General features: G+C 47.1%; 1 long non-coding RNA gene across 1 annotated transcript in view; it reads left to right on the plus strand.

The window, feature by feature from the left end:
• Nucleotides 1–5600, plus strand: part of LOC109304313 — a 20270-nt gene extending 14670 nt beyond the window's left edge. Inside the window, exons 2-3 of the long non-coding RNA XR_002099347.1 lie at nt 1430–1437; nt 5505–5600. This is a non-coding gene — a long non-coding RNA (uncharacterized LOC109304313). The remainder of the gene's footprint in view (nt 1–1429; nt 1438–5504) is intronic.
• The last annotated feature ends 1757 nt before the right edge of the window (nt 5601–7357 follow it).

The raw sequence follows: 7357 nt of genomic DNA on the forward strand, positions 1-7357 counted from the left end.
CAGTACTGCGTCCAGTTCTGGGCGCCGCACTTCAGGAGGGATGTGGATAACATGGAGAGGGTCCAAAGGAGGGCCACTCACATGATCAGGGGGCAGCAAGGCAAGCCCTACGAGGAGAGGCTCAGGGACCTGAACCTATTCAGCTGAGGGGGGATCTAGTGGCCTGTTACAAACTAGTCAGAGGGGACCAGCAGGCATTGGGGGAGTTCCTGTTCCCCCAAGCACTATCAGGAGTGACTAGGAATAATGGTCACAAGCTGGCAGAGGGTAGATTTAGGCTAGATATCAGGAGGCACTACTTCATGGTCGGGGTGGCTAGGATCTGGAACCAACTTCCAAGAGAAGTGGCGCTGGCTCCTGCCCTGGGGGTCTTTAAGAGGAGGCTAGATGAACACCTTGCTGGGGTCGTTTGACCCCCGTACTCTTTCCTGCCATGGCAGGGGGTTGGACTTGATGATCTGCTCAGGTCCCTTCCAACCCTACTACTAACTAACTATGAAACTGTGACCTACATATTTCACAGAGGCCTGGCAGAACTTACATTTATCAATGGCCAACTTAAGTCCACCAGTCTTCAGCCAATCAAGTGCCCATAGTAGCCATTCTTTGTGTTCCTCCAGGGTCTTTCCAAAATAATAATATCATCTAAATAAACAAGTACTTGGGTCATTTGCATATCCCCAACCACCTTCTCCATTAGACTGGAAGGTGGCAGGAGTCCCGGTTATCCCTTGGGGCATTCACTCAAACTGATAGAATCCCAAGGGGCAAATAAAATCAGTCTTCTCTTTGTCCTCCTCCCACAGAGGTATCTGGTAGTAGCCACTGCAGAGGTCCATTACAGAAAACCATTTGCTCCCTACTAAACAGTCGAAAGCCATGCATGGGACGGTGTATTGATCAGTGATGGTCAGGGAGTTCAAAGTCTGGTAATCAATACACATATGGAATTGGCCGTTCTTCTTCCACATGATCATGATGGGAGAGGCATATGGGCTCTTGGATGATGTGGTGGTCCCTGAGCTCCTGTAGATGACATCTTATTTTCCCCATCTCAGTGAGGCAAATGCTCTGGGACCTTTCTTGAAAAGGTTGTGGGTTGCTCAGATGAATGTGTTGCTCCACCTCCTTAGCCTCCCCCATGTCCCAGTCATACATGGAGAAAACAGGGGCTCTAGCTCTGCGTTTGTCCCCAAGCTGAGCTTTGCAGGCTACGGGCACCAGGGAGTTCCTGAAAAAAAACCTTGAAGGCTCAATTGGTGGGGGGTCTCCCTCCTGCTCAGGGCTCACCACTTCAGCTTCCTTTATCAAGGCCACCTTCTATCCTGTGTGGACTACAATATCTTTCAAGGTTGGGTTTACCACTATCACTGTAACTGGGGTCTTGGTAGAGCCCTTTTGTCTTGATCACACCATCAGGGACCCTCAGTGCACCAGGTCTCTCTCTCCCGGTGGGGGTCTCCACCACCAGCAGCTTATTGTTTTTCTCCCTCTCAGTCCAATTACATAAAGTAGGCAACGCCCATTGGCTGTGTGCAGGGACTCATTGGGGCTTTGCTCCGGAGAAGTGCAAGGTCCCCACAACCTCAGGGTGACCTCACATCTCTCTATGCTCTCATTAGTCACACGCCTCTGAGCACAAGGTACGCATTGTTAACCATTGTTGATGACCTGGGCCAGCTTGTTGTTTACAGTAGTGAGTGAGAACCTGAAAAAGGCTGGAGTTGGTCCCTACAATGAGAGTGGCTTCTTTCATCCACCCTGGATCAGGGTATACTAGAGTGATGGTTGACACTTCTTCCTCCACCCCAGATATTTCCTCAGAGAATTTTAGCCTGACATTCACATAACCCCTGTAAGGACACTGCTTCTGACTTAAGCCACAAAGTCTCAGCCTCATAAGGGGAAGCAAAGGCAAGTGTCTCAGATGTTCCTTACAGAGGTATTCAAATAGGATAGTAATCTGGGACCCACTGTCTAGAATGGCTCGGCATGGGCGACCATTCACAGCCATGGGGACCACTGCATGGGGTCCCACTAGCCCCTTTGGCAGTGAATTTATTGAGGGTAATGTGTGGGAGTCTGTCTGGGTCTGGAGTGGAGCTGACTTCATTGTCTGCCCCTTCCCCATTTTCCACAGCCTGCTGCCCTTTTAACTTTTCAAATACTAATTCAGGGTTCTTGGGCTGCATGCACTCCGCCAGGTGCCCCAGCTCCCCACATCTATAGCAGAACCCTGAGGCCCTACAGTAGGTACAGGGCCGGGGTCCTCCCAAGGCAAGATGATGGGGGAAGTGCTGACCCCTGGGGTGGGGGGTCCTGGCCACAGCAGCTCCTCATGCTGGAGCCATCGGCTTGTCCTCCACTCCCAAGAACGTGTCCTTGTGGGGAGCCACCATTAGCACCCAACCCATGGGCTCTCTCTGGGGGGAAAAGATCCTCCAGGACCCACATAGTTTCTCTTAGTCTGGATATCTCTTCCTCTTCCTGAATCTCTTGGAGGAGGTGACTGAAGTCAGGTGCACTGCCCCTGCTCCCTGCTAAATTGAGGTTTCGGAGTAAGTCTGAGCTATACTGTGCCCCAATATGAATTTGCTGGAGCTATAGCTGATTGGCGTTGATGACACTAAGTGCTCCTTGGATCACCAGGAGTTGTAACACTGGCTGTAAGCACAGGACATATGCTGAAAGAGTCTTGCCCTTGTGCTGGAAAGTTCCCAGTAATTTGTAGTATGCCCCCCAACTCCCATTGGGTTGGCTCAAAACATCCTAAAGGACCTGCAAGCATTGCTGGGTGGTGATGTCAGGGTTCTGGAGTTTGGCGGTGCTCACAACCCCAAAGACAGGCTCCCTCAGGTCGTCCAGCAGATGGCGACATTTATCCTGATCAGGTATTTGCCAAGTCAGTAAAGTCACTTGACTATGGCAGTGCCAAGAGTTGAATCCTTCCTCCCCTGCAGGGACTGGAAGGGTTCCGAAGAAACTCTGGAATCTCTTATAGGCCACCTGGTCACTAGGGGAATGGGATACCTCTCACAGAATCTGTTGGAAAACCTTCACCCATTCTGGGGTAGCCTCAGTACCAGCAGGTTGCCCTGCTCCCCCCTGCACAGTCCTATCACTCCAGGAGAATATGGCAGACCACCCGGTGTTGGACATGTCTCCTGCTGGCTTGCTCATTATCTCTCTCTCTACAGAGATACACAGTGCTCGAGTAATATTCTAGCACCAGCTACACGGGATCCTAGATGAGCCCTCAAAATGTAACCCTAATGGCAAGATGTAATTGGGCAAGATGTACCCTGTCTCCAGTTGAAGGGATCAGAGCAGGTGCATGAGCACTGTGGGAGGTGTAGGGACCCTCCTTCCCTATCAAGAAGAGACAGATCACCAATGGGGACTTAAACACACTTGTTATATGTCACCTATCTGTGTGGTATGGCATGATGTGGCACTCAGAAACCCAACATTTGTCACTGCTTCTTAGTTTTTTCCCACTGATTAAATAACCTGTTTTGGTGATTCTTTACAGGCTACAGTAGGGGATGCAGAGCTTGGTGGTCATTTGCCTACAACAAGGGTGCTTGCACCTGCCTTGTAATTAAAATCCAGCCAGGCAGCAATTCACAGCAGGTTGAATGGAACATTGCAGGGGGTGCCACTTATGACTCTTGGGGCACATCTACACATGCACATTGACTGCACAGTAACTGAAATTACTGCACAGCATGGGCATATGTCTACATGTGCACACCTGTACTGTGAAGTAAAATGGCAACTTACACTGACTTGAGTGTAAATTTGATACCTGCGTGATGCAGGTATGAAATTTATGCCTGATCAGTTACTGCTCAGTAATGCACATGTAGACACCTTACTGCACAGTAACACTGTGTATGAACTGACTTGGGACTAACTTTAGTCCCAAGTCAGTCCACACACAGCGTTAATGTGATTTAACAGCTGTATACGTAGATGCCAGCCTCGTCCCCCTTATTGCATAATAATTTATTGCACAATAAATTTAAGCCAGGATAAATGCACATGTAGATACACCCTTCCTGTAGTTTCGGTGGGTAGGGTCACAGTTCCCACTACAGTGAATAGGGATGCAAGGTGGGGGAGGCATTCCATCATTTGGGGAGGGATTGGTCAGCCCTTCTCAGCAAGAGAGGATTTCCTTGAGGAATACTCAGCATGGTTTGACTAAGCCAGATTTATTTTAACACTTGTTGATTAATGAGGTACAAAATGCTCAAGGTCATAGGCTGGGCATCTTATCAGATCAGCAGGCCATGCCCTCCTCCCCAAGCTTCAACCTTTCTAGGGTCTTCCGCCTGCTTCCCCCAAGATAGCTGACCATTTCCCCTGCCATCACAAACTTTCAAGGGGAATTTATCTTCCAGCATCAGCCCAGCTGGTGACACCCTCAAGCACTAACTTTCTGCTGGCACATACTTTCTGGTAATAACCATGCCGCCAACACCCACTATAAAATAATATACAAATAGTGCTGGAAGGGACCTTCAGAGGTCATCTATTCAGGAAGAAGGATCATCCTTGCCCAAATCATCTTACACAAATCTATTGTCTAACCTTTTCTCAAAACTACACAGTCAACACAAACCATAATCCCCTAACCTGCCACAGGTAAAGCAGGGTGATCACAGTGGCCAACTGTAACATTTGTTGTATCCTGCTGCTGCAACAAATGGTGCAATACTCTTGAGAGATCCAATGAAGAGGGCAACACCCCCCAGTACAGAAGAAGTCAAAACCCTGCAGTCTGTACCCATCTAAACAAGGAATACAATTCCTTTCTGCCATCATATATGGTGATTGGACTGGTACTGATGCAAAATGACAAGACTCTGTACCCAGGAACCTCCATCACACCACAGTTAAAATCCCCAGGCTTGGCTGCAGCAAACACCCAATGTTTCTGAGGAAGCCAAAATCAAACAAAAACAAAGAAACAAACTCTCCTGGCACCTGTGGCAACAGGAAGGGAAAAACTCCTTCCTGGTGCCGTGCTGCAAACAGAAAAGCCCTGAAGCATAGTAAATACCCATAGTAGAAAATAGCTATAGATACTCCTAGATCTTGAGTGTCTGGAAGTCTGTATTAGTACATTGGTCATGGAGAGGTACTTGGGGAGTCAGATGACTGATAGGTTGCAGTGTCAGAATTCCAATGTCTATATTGAGTCCATGACTTTCTGTACCTAGGAGATTGATGAAGTGCATGTCATAGGCTTATCTGTGAAAAGTGGTTTGTAAATTCAAACAAGCACTGAACTTCACTATCCTTATCACCAAAAGCCAACTTTCTACAGCCCAAAACACACTGAATGCATCCAAGCCATGCCATGACAAGACACACAAAACCTTCCTGCAATGTTTCCAGTGTGGAGATATCTTCACAATACAATACATATCTTCATCAGGGCACTTGGTGCCCTGATGGAAAATACATGGAGACAACAAACAACAACTGCATGTGAGAATGAGTGCACACCAAAATCTATCAAACACAACAACAGAACACCACCTGTCTCCAATTTCTCAGGCCTGATTCTCAAAGGAGATTTACAAACCACTTTTCACAGATCAGCCTATGAACTGCACTTCATCAACCTCCTAGGTACAGAAACTCATGGACTCAATAGAGACAGTGGAATTCTGACACTACAACCTGCTGGACATCTGACTCCCCAGGTACGTCTCCACTTTTACCTGCACTGCTACATCCCCCTTCCCACCCCCACCCCAGCTGGTCCCTCACCTCCACAACCTCTACCTCAGCCTCCTCTGAAGTGCCTTCTGGGGAAGGAGACCTGGCTTTAGGAGAATATTGAGGGGTGTGGAGCACAAACTCAGATGATTCCCCCTCTTTCCCCAGAATTTTCCTTACTAGGGCACAATGATCCAGCTCCAGCTCCAGCTCTTCCTCTGGCACAGGAAGGTTCAGCATAGGAAATGAAATAGGGGTGGAGGAGACTTTCATGCTGGTGCTGGTGCTTGTTGTCATGGTGGTGGTAGTGGTGGGGCCTTATGATTGATGCTCTTGGAGGGGATGCAGAAGGCACAAGCAGTAGTACTGGCACTGCTCCCCTCTCCTTCTTGCCTGTACTAGTGAAAACATCATGCCTGCTTGTTGTAGCAGAGAGGCTGTGTCTCAGTTTGGGGGGTGGGGAACTTACACCTCTCCCTCTACCCCCTCTTCTGCCCCTCCCTGAAGGCTTGTCAGCTGCCTTTCCATCACACTTCACGGTGTGCTTCATAGCTTCTTGTCTTTTAAAAATATATAAATGTATATATGTCTTCCTATATACTTTCTATAGTATAACATGCAATATAATTATGACATTGAAAAGAATAAATCAGTGAATATAATAATAGAATAAAAGGGTCTAGAAAGAAAGCAAAAGGTATTGCAGAATCCCACTTGCTAGGCTAGCAAATAGGAAATCAATAGTAGTAGTAGCCTTGGTTGTCTAATGCTCCTGAGCTTTTGGAAGATAGCTAAGTAACTGACCCCAAGGTAGAAAGCAGACCAGTTCAAACAATGCTGCCTTTTATGCTGTTTTTCCATCCTCCCCCAGAGCACTGGGATTGGAAGGGACCTCAGGGAAGGATGACAGTCACTGGCTAGCTACACAGTCAATATCAGAGCAGTCCTTCCCCTCCCACTTCCCCTTCCCTCTCTTTACTTTCTGTTTCCCTGAAGGTAAGCCCTGCTTGAACTTTGAAACTCAAAACGTTTAAAAAATTCGCAACACTTCAACTGCCCTTGTTTTGTTTTGAGGATGTTTCAAAGCCCTTTGTTTTGTTTTGTTTTGATTTTGAGCTTGAAGTGGGTCAAAACAGCATTGAAATGAAACAGCTGGCAAATTTCTGCACAGCCCTACTGACCATAATAAAGGTTCATGGTACATTCATGACAAACAGTAATCTTTGTGCATATTACAGGCTAAATGGTGACTTCCTTTGTAACTGGGTAAACTTGCTGACACTAATTGAGTCATACAAGTGTAAGCAAGGGAAGAATTTGGCTCTGGTCTCTAAATCAGGAGCTAGAAGAGGGAATCTCAACATTATCATGATATAGACCACATCTTAAGAGCCAGATAGTTTCACAGAATACCTTGCTTTCCCATTTAGAATCACATAACATCACCATGGCCATTACTGCAGCTGTTCTCAAGGGAAATTAATATGAGTTAAGAATACATGTAATTTAAAAGCAGTAAGATTGTTGGTGCTTTTGAGGAGAGTTAAATTAGTTGGTCACCAGTTATTTAGATTTCATGAAATATGATGAAAGTTCTACCTAGACTGTTTGTCTTCTGCAGCCC

The sequence above is a fragment of the Gavialis gangeticus genome, unplaced genomic scaffold (assembly GCF_001723915.1).
Source record: "Gavialis gangeticus isolate Ggan-Ray unplaced genomic scaffold, GavGan_comp1, whole genome shotgun sequence".
Lineage (NCBI taxonomy): Eukaryota > Metazoa > Chordata > Crocodylia > Gavialidae > Gavialis > Gavialis gangeticus.